This window comes from Pelecanus crispus, chromosome Z (genome assembly GCF_030463565.1).
Source record: "Pelecanus crispus isolate bPelCri1 chromosome Z, bPelCri1.pri, whole genome shotgun sequence".
NCBI classification, from domain to species: Eukaryota; Metazoa; Chordata; class Aves; order Pelecaniformes; family Pelecanidae; genus Pelecanus; species Pelecanus crispus.
The window spans coordinates 71,611,581-71,630,238 of NC_134676.1; positions in this window are offsets into that span (position 1 = coordinate 71,611,581).

Genomic DNA, 18,658 nt, shown 5'->3' on the forward strand with positions numbered 1-18,658 from the left:
TTCCTCTTTCCAGAAAAAAAGAATATAAAATATTCAGCAATGAACAAGCAGCAGCATGCTCTGATCCCATCACTCAACTTTACAGCACAGCTCTTTCCTGTTCATCCCTGCCAGCAAGCCACTAACAACAGCAATCAGACTGAACAAACAGAAACAGAGAACACCACCAAGAAAAAGCAGCTTTCCACTTCTGCACCACAGAGAGATGAATTTTGCCATACTGCTGATAGCAAATTAGATTAATGTTTTCATTATCACCACTCTAATTTGATACTGAATTGTTGATAGTATACTGATACCTTATCCTGTTAGTAAAGTGTCTTAGACTTAGCTGTGTGGACAGGGAGGCTTATGATAAACTTGACAAATAAAGAGAAGTTATAAGATTGATAGGAATTCATCATTCTTAATGATCATTTATGTCCCAAGACTTTTCCTTGAATTATTCCTTCTGAGAAAGTAGGATGGATCATGCCCCTCAACCTTAAAGATTTAAAAATTGTACTGCTAAGTGGGAGGCTCTATTAGTTTTGGGAGTAAGGTTCTTGTATTTTTTCCAAAAGCAAGTCTGCATCAAAAAAGTTTAAGCTTTACTGAAGGCTTCCACACAGGAAAACATAAGAAAGATTAAAACTAAAGCAATTTTTATGTGAGCATCTTCTTTTTTCTTTTTCTTTTCTCCTTTAATAAGCATATAGTCATGACTAATGATCACCTCTGTTTATTTTCCTATGTTTATTCTTTTAATCACATTGTCTGCTAAAGGACAGTAGACTTCTTGCTTTAGTTTGTGCTTAAGTAGCACAAGTCATTCCCTTGTGGATCAGTAAAATCTGGCCCCCAAATTTTGCATTCCTTTACTTTATGAATTATGTTTGGTCTTTTAAGATAAAAGCACTTGTTTGGTAGACTGTCAAGTTGTATTTGTCATGCTGATGTTACATTTACTTTGTTTTAGTAATAGAGTGGACTGATATAAGTCAACAGAAAGAACGTAGTAAGCTGACTTGCATCTACAATACTACTCTCACCATAATAACAGTAAAAAACAACAGTTAATTAAAATTGATAGTTCTAGTAACTGCAGTTAATCACCTAGCCTATGATCTTTTACAGGTTACCAATATAAAGCATATTTCATGCTTTTGCACTGGATGCCATAGGCTGGATTCTTCAGACCATTACACCTGAGTAAGAACAGTATGATGATAAATTATCAAGCTCAATACTAGTAGAGCTGAATTCAAGAAGATGAAAATAACAGTGGTGACTTCATGTACTTTGGAAGGCACAGTGTCTTCTGATACCAGTAGTAGGCATTTAAGTCAATACCTGGTATTGACTTAAAAAGGTGTTTATGAATTATTCCCTGCTTTAAGCTTTTATTTAGGCACCCATGCAAAATTGAAAAGTGATGCCACTCATTCTCTCAGTGCTTTTGTAGGCTCTGTACAGTTTATTGAATGCTTAAATGGTGTAAAGTAAAAGAAACACTACATTATTTACTCTGCTGTTAAAACTTACTTTGTACATTTATTGCAATCACATCCAAGGAAGCAGTACCCCCTTCCCTAAAGGACACAGAGATAAAGGAAAACCAGTATTCAACCAATTAAACATACCTGATACTAATAAATTTGCTTTTAAATATCTAAAAATAACTTTGGTTTATCTGTCCCCATTAATCGTTTATTTTCTGGTCAGGTGTACTATTGATTGTTCTGCACTGAAGCTATTTTTTTCCTCATTAGATTTCCAAACTTTTCCTTGCCTCAATTTTCTTTAGATACAAAAGCTGGGCAAGATTATGTGAGACTTGTTGCTTAGCAACAGTTCTATTCCTAAAAGGATAATGGCTGCGCACTCCATATCATCTTCTCGTAAAGGAGTCAGATATTCCTCTCGTTGCTCCACAGTGTTTCAGGACCTCTCTCTCTGCTCCCCCTTTCTCCCTTCAAAAGAAAAAAAAAAAAATTAAATGTTAAGTATTCACAATTTCACCATTTATATTATGCTGCCACATGCAACTTACATGCTATTTAAATTTGAGTCATCTGTATTTGTCTGTGTGAAAACAAGTGTTTACATTTTATCTCCCTGCAGAGTGGGAAAAAGTGCTTAGAAGTGTTGACCACCAGCAAAATGAATGGAAGGATGGGAGAAGGGAGGAGAGAAGTGGAAAGTTTTGGGGAAGAGGAAATCCCATCCTTTATTACTCCCAGAAATATTCTTACCCTTCAAAGAAGATTTTTGGCACTTCTAGGAATAATAGACACCTGGCACCTTGTATTCTGCAGAATTAAAGAGTGCAGAGGCTTACAGAAAAATGAACTTTCTATTTGAGAACTGTTATTTTTTTTTTTTTAAAGAGGTAGTGATTCATTCTTAATTCATTCATCTCTCTTAAAACACAAAGAGCAGTCCATTTACATTCCTGCTATAATTGTCCATAAATAAAAATCCTTCTTTTTTAAACAAATTAACATGCCACTTAGGGGAAGACTGCACATCCTGTACAGCACAGATGGCAGGTCCTGTGAGGGAGTCATTTGAACAAACACTGAGAGAATATGAATGACAAGGAAAATAAACAGATATGGAACAGGTAAAAAGCCTTAAAGATACTGAAAAGTGGTCAGCAAAAGAAAGCAAGTCACTTTCTGCTTTAAGTCAGAAAGAGTCCTGAAGTGGGAAAAAGTGTATTCTGTATATGAGCTGATGACTGTATGAACGCAAGTGTTCACTGACTTCACCAGCAGTGGGGACAGAGTAGCATGCACCTGCATTGCTAGAAATATATGATCAAGTGAGTACTGTAGGAAAAAGAAGAAAAAAAAAAAGAAGAAGAAAAAAAAGGGAAGCTGTCTAAAAACTTCCAAGTGTTTCTCATTGTTAGAGGCGCAATTAGTTTTAACCGGTATTCCAGAGGTAACTGAAGCACCCTGGTTTCCAAAGAGATCTCTTCTGTATACAGATGTCAAAGCAGTCCTTGATGTCCCATCTGCCCTGTGATGGGAGCGTCAAAGTGCCACCACTTATGAACATCTCCCAGCTCCAACCCATCAAGGGCAGGCAACATGGGAAGACTATAGAGATGCTGTTTGCCACTGTAGGGAGAAAATTTGTGCAGCCAAAGGTCAATTAGAGTTCAAGATGTCCAGCACTGTGAAGAACAACAAAAAGGACTCTTTAAAATAAGTTAACAGCAAAAGGAGGGTCAGAAATAACATTGGTCTGTTACTTGATGAGGTTTGTCACCTCACAAATAGGGACATAGACAAAATGGAGACATTAAATGCCGCCTTAGCCTCTGTCTTCAACACTGATGATGGGCCCTGGGACCTCCAGAGCCCTGTGTTGGAGGACTGTGAGTAGGGGAATGGTAAACTCCCAGCCAACCCTGAACTTGTTCGAGACCTGCTGCTGCAGCTGAATGTGCCTATGGGGCACATGGAATTCATTCCAGGGTACTGAAAGAGCTGGCCGATGTTATCACAGGATTTCTCTCCATTATTTTTCAATTACCTTGGGAGTCTGGAGAGGTCCCAGTTGACTGGGAGTTGGCAAATGTCCCAATTTTCAAGAAGGGTAAGAAGGAAGGTGCTGGTAATTACAGGCCTGTCAGTCTCACTTAAGTGCCTGGTAAAATTATGGAGATGGCTATTCTTGGAGTTATTGAAAAACACTTGAGAGACAATGCAGTCATTGGTCATAGCCAACACAAGTTCACAAGGGCAAAGTCCTGCTTAACCAACTTAATTTCCTTTTATGACAAGGTCACCCATCCAGTTGACCAAGAGAAGCCAGTAGATGTGGTCTTTTGGGATTTTAGCAAAGTTTTTGATACTGTTTCTCACAGTATCCTTCTGGACAAAATGTCCAACACACAGGTAGACAAGTCCATAATATGTTGGGTGAGAAATTGGCTGATGGGTCAGGCTCAAATATTTTTAGTAAATGGAGTAAACATCAGGCTGGTGGCCAGTCACCAGTGCGGTTCCCCAGGACTCGATTTTAGGGCCAGTGCTCTTTAATATTTTCCTGGATACAGGAATAAAATGCACATTAAGTAAGTGCCAGTGATACTAAACTAGGAGGAGCTGTAGACTCCCTCAAGGGTAGGGAGGCCTTACAGAGTGATCTGGATAGACTAGAGAGCTGGGCAATCACCAACCATATGAAATTTAACAAGAACAAGTGCTGGATTCTGCACCTGGGATGGGCTAATCCTGGTTATATGTACAAACTGGGGGACGAGAGGCTAGAGAGCAGCCCCGTGGAAAGAGATCAGGGGTTTTGGGTTGACGGCAAGTTGCGTATGAGTCAACTGGCAGTAGTGAAGAAAAGACTGTGAGGATGTTATTAGGAGCAACTTGGAGGACTGGACTGTACTGGGTTTGTAAAAGGTCCAAGGTCATAGAGATCTGTCTCTGTTGCTGGCTTTTGAGCTATGTGTAAGTGCACTCTATCTTGCAATCGTTATGCACACCTGACAGAATCAAGTTATGCACGAAGTGGAAGGAGTTCAGTGTTCACTTAAACTCTTCACGTGGCCTACAATTTTCCAGGCAGGGCATTTGACCCAAGAGACTAGAGGATATGCAACTTCAGCCATGATGCAGACACGTATCTGCAAGCCAGCTAAGGTGGGAGCAATACAAGTACCAAATTCCCATGACAGAGGCTTGAATGCTTGGTAGATATCTTGAGGCCCTGACAGTGTCCTCGCTTACAGGCAAGGGGGATCTGGTGATATAAGGACAATTTGCTATCATGGTAGTACTGTGTTGGGTGATCCACTCTTTTCCACCTGGCATAAACTTTTATTAATCACCTCAAACATTATTTTTTGACCCTCTTCTGTACTTCTGATAGAAAAGCTGTCCTCTCTTTGTCCACAGGTTTGCCTTCACACAGCAACATTTGGCTTCCTCACTGTTAAAATAATGGGTATAACTGCATGTGTGACACAGTTCTTAGAGCCTAAAGTAGCCCCAAAATCACCTATTTATAAAAGCTACCAGCTTTTTCTTTCTGGAAGACTGAACCATGTGCTTTTCATAGTTTGCTCTCCTCATTTATTACTGTCAGCCCAAGTCAACAGCTCTTTTCTAGAACACATTAGCTGCAGTTGCACGCACAAAAAGAGGACTTTGAGTGAAGTGATGCTGCCTGTTTCATGCATTAAACAAAGGATGGCACTGTAATATTAAAGTCACTGTACGTACCAGGACCTTTGTATTCTGACAGAATTTCTAACATGCAAAATAAACCAAGAAAAGGTAATTTTCACAAGTGCATTTTAGCTGTTCAAATGAGAAGCTGCAAAATGCATAGCATTTTGTATTTGAAAGGCAGAGAGAAGAAAAACTTCCCCCTTACTTATCTCTGCATCTTGTTGTATTCTGTATTTCTTTTTCTCCTTACAGTTACTGTGGCCTTTCCTGCAGAGCTTTCACAGCTAATGTTTTCATTTTGGCTATCTACACTCATAACCTGTACTTACCCAAAGTCTCCTATTGCTTAAATGAATATGGCCTGCTCTACCTACCTATGTATAAAATGAGGCATAAACTGTCATTGCTTCTCCCTGCTAGCTCATTTTACCACTGCAATAACTCACTCTTTGTGCTCACACAAGAGTTTTGGCAGTGGTATGATAAGTTTATTCAATATTCAGGAGTTGACACTGTGACTGACAGTATCGTTAGTGGCTGAAGGTGTCACTACCTCTCTTCTTTCATTAACCTCTTCCCAACTGTCACCTTTCTTTCAGCATTGCTACCACAACATTGAGCTGTAACAGTTACTCATTCAGCTGTACCCAATTAGCTGCATATTACTTAGCACAAAAAAAAAAAAAAAAAAAAAAAAAGAGAGGGGGGATCACAGAATCATAGAATTGTTTAGGTTGCAAAAGACTTTTAAGGTCATCCAGTCCAACCATTAACCTAACACTACCAAGTCCAACACTAAACCAATTAAGGGGAGAGTAATAATTTCATGTTTCCTGGCTTGGTGGCTGGATTATTTTTAATGAAAGTAAAAACTAGGAATCATTAAGGTTGGAAAGGATCTCTAAGATCATCAGTCCAACCATCAAACCAACACCACCATGTCCACTAAACCATGTCCCAAAGTGCCACGTCTACCCATTTTTTGAACACTTCCAGGGATGGGGACCCCACCACCTCTCTGGGCAGCCTGTTCTAATGCTTGAGTACTTGATGCCTGGGGAGGCATTTTTTTGGTTTGGCTTGGTCCATCTTCAGATAGAACTTTTGCTTGATTTAGTTCCCACTGCAGCTATACAAATAGTGTGTCATTGTGCAGTGACAGATGTGATGTAAAGAATGGGAAGCAAAGAGAGAAATCAGGGTTTGTGCTGCATGTAGATTGTTCCCTGAGTCTGTGGTTGCTTTCTATGCATGATGTAAACAGGTTTAAGAAATTACAGCTCCTCCCTCCCTGTTGCTTCCGCAGAGTCAGTACATGTTGAATTGAATATTGAACAAACTTATCATAGCACTGCCAAAAATCTTGTGTGAGCACAAATTGTGAGTTATTGCAGTGGTCAAATGAGCAAACAGGGAGAAGCAATGACACTTTATGCTATGACTGCTGTCGAAAGGTTGTTTGTAAAACAGAACTTAAACACTAATGTTTCTAATTCTGAAGTGGTTATAAGGCTCATAGAAATGGTGAGGTATCCAGTCTACCAGGCGGAAATCCACCTATGTTCTAGATAATTGCAAATAATGAGAAGACTCGGGCATCACCTGCACTCTGAGCAGGTTTTGAACCAAAGGCCTTCTCTACCAAAGTCATAAACTCTTGTTATGAAACTTTTGCTATCAGCCTGTAAAAATAGTGTATTTGTCTCCTGGACGGCAAAGGGATTTGGAGGGGAGAAGTCACTCCATAGTATGGGTAAGCAGTTTTTGCTCTAGCTTTCCAACACTTATAGCCAGATTGCATGGACAAGAGTTGACTGTTACAGTAAATCAGTACCAGCCTGATTTTACAAACTTATAAAGCCATTAAGGCCCCTACTTTTACCTATAACTACCAAAACTATTTAGCAGATCTGGCTCTTGCATATGCAACCTTGGAAAATGATGCTGTTGATTTTGAAATTGTGTGCTCTCTGCCTCCCTTTTGTTTCTTCTCTTTATCCACTTGTACCTGAGAAAATGAAGCTGAACAAGATATTCTTGGTGTGTATAAAGTAGGTGAACATGTTGATGATATACTTGAGAGTTTCCATACAGCTTCAATAATTTAATTACTTTACATTTTAAAGTAAATCATTTTGCTCTTGGTGTAAATTCTGGGCATGTTAGTTTTATTGTGTGTGGAATAAATCCTGCATTCATTATTTCTTGACATATTTTATGCTGCTTCCTGTAGAATTCAGGAATTATCTTGTTAATTTTCTCTTGTTTTGTCAAAATATTATTTAGTTTAATATATTTTCAATCTAATTTTTAATTATTATTGAATTATTAACTTTTTCTTCCTTTAGTTTTGTATTTACTAGAAGTCCTGCTTTATCTCTTCCTTCATAATGTTTTGGGTTTTTTTTTCCCTTCAGCTTGTATAACGATAATTTTAGTTTCATGCTTTCAAGGTTATTTGATGCAGTGTCTTGCTGACAGTATTTTTGCATGGTTTATTCATTGGGATATCTCCCATATATGTTCTTTTCTTTTACTCTTCCCTGTCAGTTCTTATTCTGTTAATATTTCTCTCTCTCTTATCAGTCAAAATGCTATTACTTTCACCATTATGATGGTCCTGCTGGTATCTCATAAAACCATGGATCATACTTATTGTAGAAATACAAAGTTACCCATTTATTCTCCTGATAATAAACACCAGGTCTTCTAAAAGAAACATGTGCAATCGACTGGATGTATATTGTGTTTTCTTTAAGTCAGTGTTTAGGGTCCTATTAGTGTCACACTGCTCCATGTAAAAAAAATTCTCACGCATATGGAAATCTAATTCTAAACTTATAGAGTGGTGAGGTCCATTGTCCAGTCAGGACCAATACTCCTACCCTGTCTTAGTATGTTCTGCATGGGGTCAGCAGGCAGTGTGGGCTCACTCATTGTTCCTTCTGTGGAGCAGTGTAAGAAATAGTTTGAAGATACATGTCCTGGTTTTGGCTGGGATAGAGTTAATTTTCTTCCTAGTAGCAGGCATAGTGCTGTGTTTTGGGATTTAGTAGGAGAATAATGTTGATAACATGCTGATGTTTTTAGTTGTTGCTGAGTACTGCTTATGCTAGTCAAGGACTTTCAGCTTTCCGTGCTGTTGTAGTTTAGCCCCAGCCAGCAACTAAGCACCATGCAGCCACTCACTCACTCCTCCTACCCCGACGGGATGGGGGAGAGAATCGTAAGAGTGAGAAACACTCCTGGGTTGAGATAAGAACAGTTTAATAATTGAAATAAAGTAAAATAGTAATGATAACAATAACAATATAATGATGATGATGATGATGATGATGATGATGATGATGATGATGATGATGATGATAATAATAATAATAATAATATGCAAAGCAAGTGATGCACAATGCAATTGCTCACCAGCCACCCACTGATACCCAGAGAGTTCCCAAGCAGCAATCGCTGCTCCGTGGCCAACCCTCCCCCAGTTTCTATACTGAGCATGACGTCATATGGTATGGAATAGCCCTTTGGCCAGTTTGGATCAACTCTTCTGGCTGTGCCCCCTCCCAGTTTCTTGTGCACCTGGCAGAGCATGGGAAGCTGAAAAGTCCTTGACTAGCATAAGCACTACTTAGCAACAACTGAAAACATGAGTGTGTTATCAACATTCTTCTCGTCCTAAATCCAAAACACAGCACTATGCCTGCTACTAGGAAGAAAATTAACTCTATCCCAACCGAAACCAGGACACATGCTCTGCCAGGTACACAAGAAACTGGGAGGGGGCACAGCCAGAATAGTTGATCCAAACTGACCAAAGGGCTATTCCATACCATATGACGTCATGCTCAGTATATAAACTGGGGAGGGGTTGGCCGTGGAGCAGCAATCGCTGCTCGGGAACTGTCTGGGTATCGGTCGGCGGGTGGTGAGCAACTGCATTGTGCATCACTTGATTTGTTATTATTATTACTATTATTATTATATTTTTATTATTACTACTACTATTTTACTGTATTTTATTTCAATTATTAAACTGTTCTTATCTGAACCTAGGAGTTTTCTCACTCTTATTCCTCCGGTTCTCTCCCCCATCCCACCATGTCAGGGGGAGTGAGCAAGCAGCTGCATGGTGCTTAGTTGCTGGCTGGGGTTAAACCACGACAGTGCAGTAAAAAAAGATATGGACCCCCTTTTTCTCCATTTTCTTACAAAAAGCTTTTGGGGAGTGTTACAATCAGCAGATACTGAATGCGGACAAAATAGAGAGGGAGAAAATTAGGAAAAGTTTTCTTTTTGTCTCCAAGGTGAATGTCAGTCAGGAAATTCCAAATTCCACTCTCATTGCACATGAGTACAAGCCTAAACTCTAATAGCATGTAGCAAGACACTCGGGAGAAGATCCAAGGAATGATTTGCTTTTCCTGTGCTTCTTCTTTCAAGTTTTCAATAGAGACAATATGATCTGTCTGTCTGTCTTTAGGTTTTGATAGAAGTAAAAGAATTTCTAACTCAGTTTAATATGTCCAGGAGCTGAATGAAAACTGTCTGATGTTGCTACTAATTAATTCATCTCCATATGTCAGCTCATATGAAACCATAGAGAAATTCAAACTTTTTCTTATTGCATGGCAGTTGCATTGAGGGTTGTCCTATAAATGACAGCATGGGGTTCTCGTGGATTTTTTGGTGAAAACTGTGTGGAAATATCCCTCACTTTTCCATTTCTCCATTTCTCCCCTTCTTGCTTCCCCACAAAGATGATTAAACTCCAAAGAAGCGTGTATCAGAAACAGTCCTTTGCATCTGCTTTCTCAGGCCTGCTGAAGTTGAAAAGTCCAGGCGATATTCTGAGGAAGATACATTCACCCTTAGTTCAGCTGCTGCAAGATTACCACAGAACAGATAATTCAGGTTTCTAGAACATCTGAAAGACTATTTACTCCCAGTTGAACCTAGGGGTTTTCCTGTGGCAAGACAAGGAACTCAAGATCTCCCAGATTAGCTATACCTCTGGCTTAAATTTCAGTTTGAAACTTAGGCAGCCTAAGTAACTATAGCCATGGTAGTGGCTGTAAGGAAGGACAGACCACAGGAAATAGCTTTGAGAATTATTTTCCCCCTTCCCTTCCCTTCCCTTCCCTTCCCTTCCCTTCCCTTCCCTTCCCTTCCCTTCCCTTCCCTTCCCTTCCCTTCCCTTCCCTTCCCTTCCCTTCCCTTCCCTTCCCTTCCCTTCCCTTCCCTTCCCTTCCCTTCCCTTCCCTTCCCTTCCCTTCCCTTCCCTTCCCTTCCCTTCCCTTCCCTTCCCTTCCCTTCCCTTCCCTTCCCTTCCCTTCCCTTCCCTTCCCTTCCCTTCCCTTCCCTTCCCTTCCCTTCCCTTCCCTTCCCTTCCCTTCCCTTCCCTTCCCTTCCCTTCCCTTCCCTTCCCTTCCCTTCCCTTCCTTCCCTTCCCTTCCCTTCCCTTCCCTTCCCTTCCCTTCCCTCCACCACATCCCTCTTCCTCACCTACTTCTCTTTGTAAGCAAAATTTTTTCCTATGCTGAAAGGTGCCACCCTTCTCTTTCCTCTCAGCTCAGCTGCTGAACAAACAATTTTTTTCTTGGAGACAAGCAGATGCTAATTTCTACCAGCACATTCCCTGAATTCTTGCACAGAGGTTGAGTCCCAGGAGCACTGCAAAAATACTGTATATACTGGAATAAAACAGCCAGTATTGTTGTGTGTTAGAGCAGAAAGGACAGAAAAACACAACTCTACACTTCTGTCATCATTTCCTGCAATCATCACCACAATACCACCTCCCACCTCCCCGCCCCCGCAACAGTTTTCCTGCTTTTCTTTGTCTTTCTCTAATCCCTGGTAGGGAAATTGGATCGAGTGACTTGCCAAGGCCTTATAATGAGATTGCAACCCTGTTTGAAATTCCCTATAGCAGACTCTTCTTGATTGTCAATCTGTTGATCATGTTGAATACTCTCTCCCTCCACTACAGCATGGTTTCAGGAAGGCAAACACTCCAGGAAGCAATGAGTCTGCTTTCTGTGATGAGCTTTAGAAACATGCTGCTAATTGACATGGCTGTGATTCTCAGTTTGACTGATAGCTCTAGGAATCAAAGCACTGTCTCTGGAGTTCACCATGATTTACAAGTGAGGCCTGTGGCTTTCTTACTGAGTCACCATGCCAACCATTAGTAGCATTTCTCACTAAACGCATAACACAGTCTACAAGCTTTTCAACCTTCAGCACATGTGGCTGTAAATAGTTTACAATACATTAATTTCAGTTTACCGTAGAATACAGTTTTCTCCCCCTCCTGTTGTTCAGGCTAGGCACATATATATGAATTAAATGTGTACATAGCAATCATACTGAAGTACAATGTTATTTGCACAGTAATTCTTCATGTGATTCACTGATGGTTTTTGCTGCTTTTACTGATGCATATGCATTTCATTAAATCACGTATTGTAATAGCACAAATTTAAATTAAAAACTGGGCTTGTTTTGTCTTCAGAATATCCCTTGTATGTCACTCAGTTTTGTTTTGTTTTGTTTTTTTTCTTATAGGCTTTCAAGATTGGAACCATTTCTACAAAACAAAATACCCACAACATGTCAAATATAAGAAAGGGAAGATTTTAGTATGGAAAAGATGGATGTCTGTATGACGATAAGTGAGAACAAAAATATTTATATTTTTGTGAAGCTTATGGGAACACTTTTGTCAGAAAATGAGTATATTTCCAAGGGTGAAGTTCTAGCACTTGTGTAAATGTGTGTGGTGTGGGGGGTTATATGTGCATATATATTGCGTATGTGTGTTGTGTCTCTACATAGAACATAGACTTCTTGTAGTACACAGAGAGTTCTTGTAGTATAGACAGTATTTAACAGAAATTTTTATCTCTGAAAAGCCTCATGCTGCTGTTCTCTTGCAAATAGGCATCTAATAATAATTAAAAAAAAAAAATTAGTTTTCACCAATATCTCCAAGGCCTCTGTGCTTAGAAAAAAGGGTTTAAGGAGAAGGACCAGCAGTAGATGAGGACTGATTCAGAGATTACCTACACAAACTCAGTGCATGCAGTTTTGTGGGACCTGGAGGGGCTGCACCTGAGCAAACAGGCTGGTACCCTTATAAGGCCACTGTCAAATATCTTTGAATGACTGCGGAGATTAGGGCAGATTATCAACAATTTGAGAATGGTAAACAGCACACCAGTCTTCAAATAGGACAAGAAAGGTGGTATGGGGAACAACCAATCAGTTTGACTTTGGTCCCTGAAAAAACTCATGAAGTGAAGCCTCTTGGGGAGCACCTCTGGGCACATCAGGGGAAGAAGGTGATGGGAACAGTCAGTGCGGTTTGAGCAGGAGCTGGTCCCTGATGAACCTTGTTGCTTTCAGTGATAAAATGGCTGGATTTGTGGGTAAGTGGAGACGAAGGGATGTCAACAAAGCTTCCAACACTGTCCCACAATGTCCTTATAGCCAAGCTGGAAGTTAGGGTGTCTGGATGGATGCCCTACCAGGTGCTTCAACACCTGGTTGGGTAGTTGGGCTCAGAGGTGGTAAGCACTAGGTCATATCTGCCTGGTGGCTGGTGCTTCATGGGGTCCCACAGGGTATGTCCTGGCACCTGTCCTGTTTAACATCTCTATCCATGACCTGGGGAGGTCAGAAAGAGCACTCTGTCATATTGCAGGTGATGCCAAGGGCAGACACTAGTTGATGCCCATGAGGACAGGGCTGCCATCTGGAGGGACTGGGACTAGTGGGAGGAAGGGGCCAATGAGGTCCTCATGCACTTGGGGCAAGAGTAATGGGCAGGCAGCCAAGGGCAGCTTTGTGGAGAAGGTTCCGAGCCCTGGAGGGAAGCCAGCTGAGCAAGGCCAGGGAGTCTGGAAATATGAGGATGGACAGACAATAGGACCAGGGCCCAAGGAGTTGGTGCCATCTCCCTCTTTGGAGGGTTTCCAGCCCGCACCAGGTAAAGCTCTGAGCAACCTGGTCTGACCCTGTGGCTGAAGCTGCTCTGGGCAGGGAGTTGGAGTACAGAGATTATGAACATGTCAGACAGACATTTTATTTGGTAACTTATATGCATTACAGGGGTAAAACTATGACCTTCCCCTTGAAAACTTTTTAAAGATTCTAAAATATGTGGTCCCTGGAAGATATTTTACCCTGTTTTATGGCAGTGGTTTTCCAAGCTTATGCAATAAAAGAACATCTGGGAGAGAGGATGAGAACTGAGATCTCAGTAACAGGTGACATTCAGCTGGCAGAGGGAGCTGACACACATTTCCAAATCCCTCTGGACTGAAGAATTGGAGAAAACCGGTTTGTTTGTTTATCTGGAGTTTAGCAGTGCAGATATTGTAAAGGACAAGAGTTCTAAACAACAAGAATTAGGCAATTTTTCATATTATTACGTTCCTGAATTATAGTTTTAAATACATTTCCTCTGTGTTCCTGGGCAACATTGGCTTTAATTTTATTATATTTCTTTTCTGAATGAAACATTTTGCACTCATTATTTTTAAAGAATTCTTGTTTATATCTGAAGTTTTGTTGCCATTCAAAGTCTCCTTATGCTTGGGACTTCCCCCAGGCTTATCAAATTGAATGGCTGTGGAGACATCATTCTTGACATTTCGCTTTTTGTCTTTCTGACACTGTTCAGAATAAGCCAGCTTTCGATGCATTTTCACATGCCAAGGAAATTGTTGTTTTCCTCTAATAATGAGCAGGGAACTTTATTAGATACTGAAAACAATATTAGCTTTGCAGTTTCTTTCTCTACTTCATTCATGGAGGATTTTTCTCTCTTGTCCTTTGAGAGATTTTAAAGTTTAATACAGATAATTCTGTACAGGTTCTGAACATTGTCATCTCCTGTGGTGGAAGGAAACCCAAAAAGTCACTTGGAATGTAATGAAAAAAAGCAAGTGTGTCCATATCAAAAGAACAACTAACAAATCCCCTGACTTCTCCAAAACAGATCTTCCTATGTTAGAGACATACTGCTAGAGAAGCTTTGATCAAAAATCTTTCTGCAACTTAGACATTTATTGTGACATGCTGGATAACGCTTGGACAATAAAACCAAGTTTTATATACAGAAGAAGAATCTGCAAGAAGAGAGAAAAATTGTCTAGACCACAAGAATAGAAGTAGCTGTGAAGCATGTTTCTTGGGAAATACGGTGATTTAAAATATTTTTTCTATTCCTGACAAATATTTTTTTTTTCTCTGATTTGCTGAACTAGGGATCTTGAGGATGAGGAGTGGAGACAACCTGGGTGACTTAAAACACAAAGTGAAACATATAATTCCAGATCCATTATTTTACTTTGCTCTATGTTTCCTTTATGTAACAAACTATTTGGAAATGAAACATTGCAAAGCTCTATGCTTTAGAATGGCATGTCAAATGCAGTAAGGTTTACAGTACTTATACAGTTTTTAAAACTAATAAAAATTTTATTGGTGTTATTTTCAAATTTTTTACCTCATTAAAAGTACATTTTTTGTCTTTTTCTCATTAAAATGTGATTTCAGTGGAAAATTTCATTGCAAAGGAAAGATGCCTTATCTAGTACAAAGATGTATGTCTCCATATGCCTATCCAAGATTCATGTCAAGGGAAGATTTGAGCAGTGAGTGATTTATTCTATTGGAGAAAAAATCATAGCTCTACACAAAGCAGCCAGGGTTTTGAACAGTGTTATTTTAAAAGACAGGAGGTTAATAGCGTGCAGATTAAACAGATATATGGTCCAAGGTGAAAAGCATAATCTGTGGGTAAAGAAGAATGTGGGTTTTTTTTCACAGTTAAAACGTAAACTTGAATGTTTGGTCCTCAGAGTAATATAACAATCTTAGCAAGAGGCTGCTAAATAAATCTACCAAACTTTGTCCACTTTTCCACCCATATTCATTTGGGATCAACCCTGGCACCTTGCACAGTACTCAATATGTCACTTGGCCTTATCTCGGCTCTATAAGCACAGATCACTAATTATCTCATTGTTGCATTCACCCTCTTTCTGTCCATGAGCATAAGGCAGTTATCCAAGTAATTAGATTCTTTGACCTCTTAAATTGGATTTGTCAGTGTTTTGCTACCTTTCTTGACCCTGTTATTCACCTTAGTCCAAAACAAAACTAGATATGGAAAATTTCAGCTAACATAATATTTATTTGAAAAGTACCATGTAGAAGTTCTGTCTAATGCTGATATTGTACAGCCTGACCTTTGCCTTCCAGAGATCCCAAGAGTACTTTATACCCATGTTCTAAATAATTTGTTTTCAGCCTAGATTTCACAATTGCCTCAAACTGCAGCACTTTCCACTTTCATTTTGAATTAACAACATTCAGATATGAATAATGTTTTTTAGGTACACCACTCTCACTGAGATTTTTTGACAAAACGTCAGTGGAGTTTTAAGTAGAGTTTTTTAGATGAAGCATTCTATAAGCAGCTGGCAGAATTATCACAATTGCTAGCACTTTGTCTCTTGGGGGACTTCAACTTGCCAGACATCTGCTGGAAGTACAGCACAGCAGAGAGGATACAGTCTTGGAGGTTCCTGGAATGTGTGGAAGATAACTTGCTGACACAGCCGGTAAGTGACCCTACCAGGGGAGGTGCCTTGATTGACCTGCTGTTTACAAACAGAGGACTCGTAGGAGATGTTGTGGTTGGAGGCCATCTTGGGCTTAGCGACCATGATAGGATGGAGTTCTCAATTCTTGGCAAAGTAAGGAGGAGGGCCAGGAAAACCACTACCATGTATTTCCGGAGGGCAGACTTTGGCCTGGACACTGGTTGGGAAAGTCCCTTGGGAGGCAGTTCTGATGGGTAAAGGAGTCCAGGAAGGCTGGGCATTCATCAAGAAGGAAGTCTTAAAGGTGCAGGAGTGGGCTGTCCCCATGTGCTGTAAGATGAACTGGCACGGAAGACGACTGGCCTGGCTGAATAGGGAGCTTTAGCTGGGACTCGGGAAAGAAAGAAGAGTTTACCACTTTAGGAAGAAGGGGCAGGCAATTCAAGAAGAGTACAGGTATCTCGTTTGGTCATGCAGAGAGGAAATTAGAAAGGCAAAAGCCCAGCTAGAACTCAATCTGTCCACTGTTGTAAGAGATAAAAAAAAATGTTTCTACAAATACATTAACAACAAAAAGAGAGCCAAGGAGAATCTCCATTCTTTATTGGATGTGGAAGGGAACATTGCCATCAGGGATGATGAAAAGGCTGAGGTACTTAATGCCTTCTTTGCCTCAGTCTTTAATAGCCAGACCAGTTATCCCCAAGGTATTCAACCCCCTGAGCTGGAATCATAGAATCATCAAATCATAGAATGCTTTGGGTTGGAACGGACCATTAGATATCATCTAGCCCAACGCCCCTGCACTGAGCAGGGACAGCTTTCACTAGATCAGGTTGCTCAGAGCCCCATCCAACCTGACCTTGAATATTTCTAGGGATGAGGCCTCCACTGCCTCTCTGGGCAACCCATTCCAGTCCTTGACCACCCTCATTGTAAAACATTTCTTCCTTATATCCAGTCTAAATCTACCCTCCTTTAGTTTAAAATCATTACTCCTTGCCCTGTCAACAGGCCTTGCTAAAAAGATTGTCCCCATCTTTCCTATAGGGCCCCTTCAAGTACTGAAAGGTTGCAAGAAGGTCTCTCCCCAGCCTTCTCTTCTCCAGGCTGAGCAACCCCAACTCTCTCAGCCTGTCCTTGTAGGAGAGGTGCTCCAGTCCTTGGATCATTTTTGTGGCCCTCTTCTGGACCCACTCCAACAGTTCCATGACCTTCTTCTGCTGAGGGCTCCAGAGCTGGACGCAGTACTCCAGGTGAGATGTCACCAGAACAGAGTGGCAGAATCACCTCCTTTGACCTACTGGCCACGCTTCTTTTGATGTAGCCCAGGATACAGTTGGCCTTCTAGGCTGCAAGCACATATTGTTGGCTCATGTCCAGCTTTTCATCTATCAGTACCCCCAAGTCCTTCTCCACAGAGCTGCTCTCAATCCCTTCACCCCCCAGCCTGTATTGATATTGGGGTTTGCCCAACCCAGGTGCAGGACCTTGCACTTGACCTTATTAAACCCCATGGAAGACAGGGACAGGAAGCCAAATGAAGCCCCCATAATCCAGGAGGAAGCAGTTAATGACCTGCTACACCACCTGGACACTTACAAGTCTATGGGGCTGGATGGGATCTACATCAGAACACTGAAGGAGCTGGCGAAGGAGCTTACCAAGCCATGCTCCATCAAATGTTAGCAGTCCTGGTTAACAGGGGAGGTCCCAGACAGGGGAGGCTTGCCCATGTGACACCATCTACAAGAAGGACTGGAAGGAAGATCTGGGGAACTACAGGCCTGTCAGCCTGACCTCGGTGCTGGGAAAGATTATGGGGAGGTTCATACTGAGTGAAGTCAACAGGCATGTGCAGGTCAACTGGGGAATCGGGCCCAGCCAGCATGGGTTCATGAAAGACAGGTCCTGCTTGACCAACCTGATCTCCTTTTATGACCTGGTGACCCGCCTGGTAGATGATGGAAAAGCTATGGATGTCATTTCCCTGGACTTTAGCAAAGCTTTTGACACCGTCTCCCATAGCATTCTCCTTGGGAAGCTGGCAGCTCATGGCTTGGATGGGTGTACTCTTCGCTGGGTAAAACCTGGTTGGGTGGCCGAGCCCAAAGAGTTGTGGTGAATGGAGTTAAATCCAGTTGGCAGCCGGTCATGAGCGGTGTTCCTCAGGGCTCTGTTTTGGAGCCAGTCTTGTTTAATATCTTTATTAATGATCTGGATGAGGGGATTGAGTGCACCCTCAGTAAGTTTGCAAAAGACACCAGACTGAGTGGGAGTGTCGATCTGCTTGAATGGTAGGATGGCCCTGCAGAGGGATCTGGACAGGCTGGACCGATGGGCCAAGGCCAACTGTATGAGTTTCAACAAGGCCAAGTGCCGGGTCCTGCACTTGGGTCACAACAACCCCATGCAACGTTACAGGCTTGGGGAAGAGTGGCTGGAAAGCTGCCTGGCCAAAAAGGACCTGGGGGTGCTGATTGACAGCCGGCTGAACATGAGCCAGCAGTGTGCCCAGGTGGCCAAGCAGGCCAACAGCATCCTGGCTTGTACCAGGACTAGTGTGGCCAGCAGGAGCAGGGAGGTGATTGTCCACCTGTACTCGACACTGGTGAGGCCGCACCTCGAATACTGTGAATACTGTTTTGGGCCCCTCAATACAAGAAAGACATTGAGGTGCTGGAGCATGTTCAGAGAAGGACAACGAAGCTGGTGAAGGGTCTGGATGACAAGTCTTCTGAGGAGCGGCTGAGGAAACTGGGATTGTTTAGCCTGGAGAAGAGGAGTCTGAGGGGAGACCGTATCGCTATCTACAACTACCTGAAAGGAGGTTGTAGTGAGGTGGGTGTTGGTCTCTTC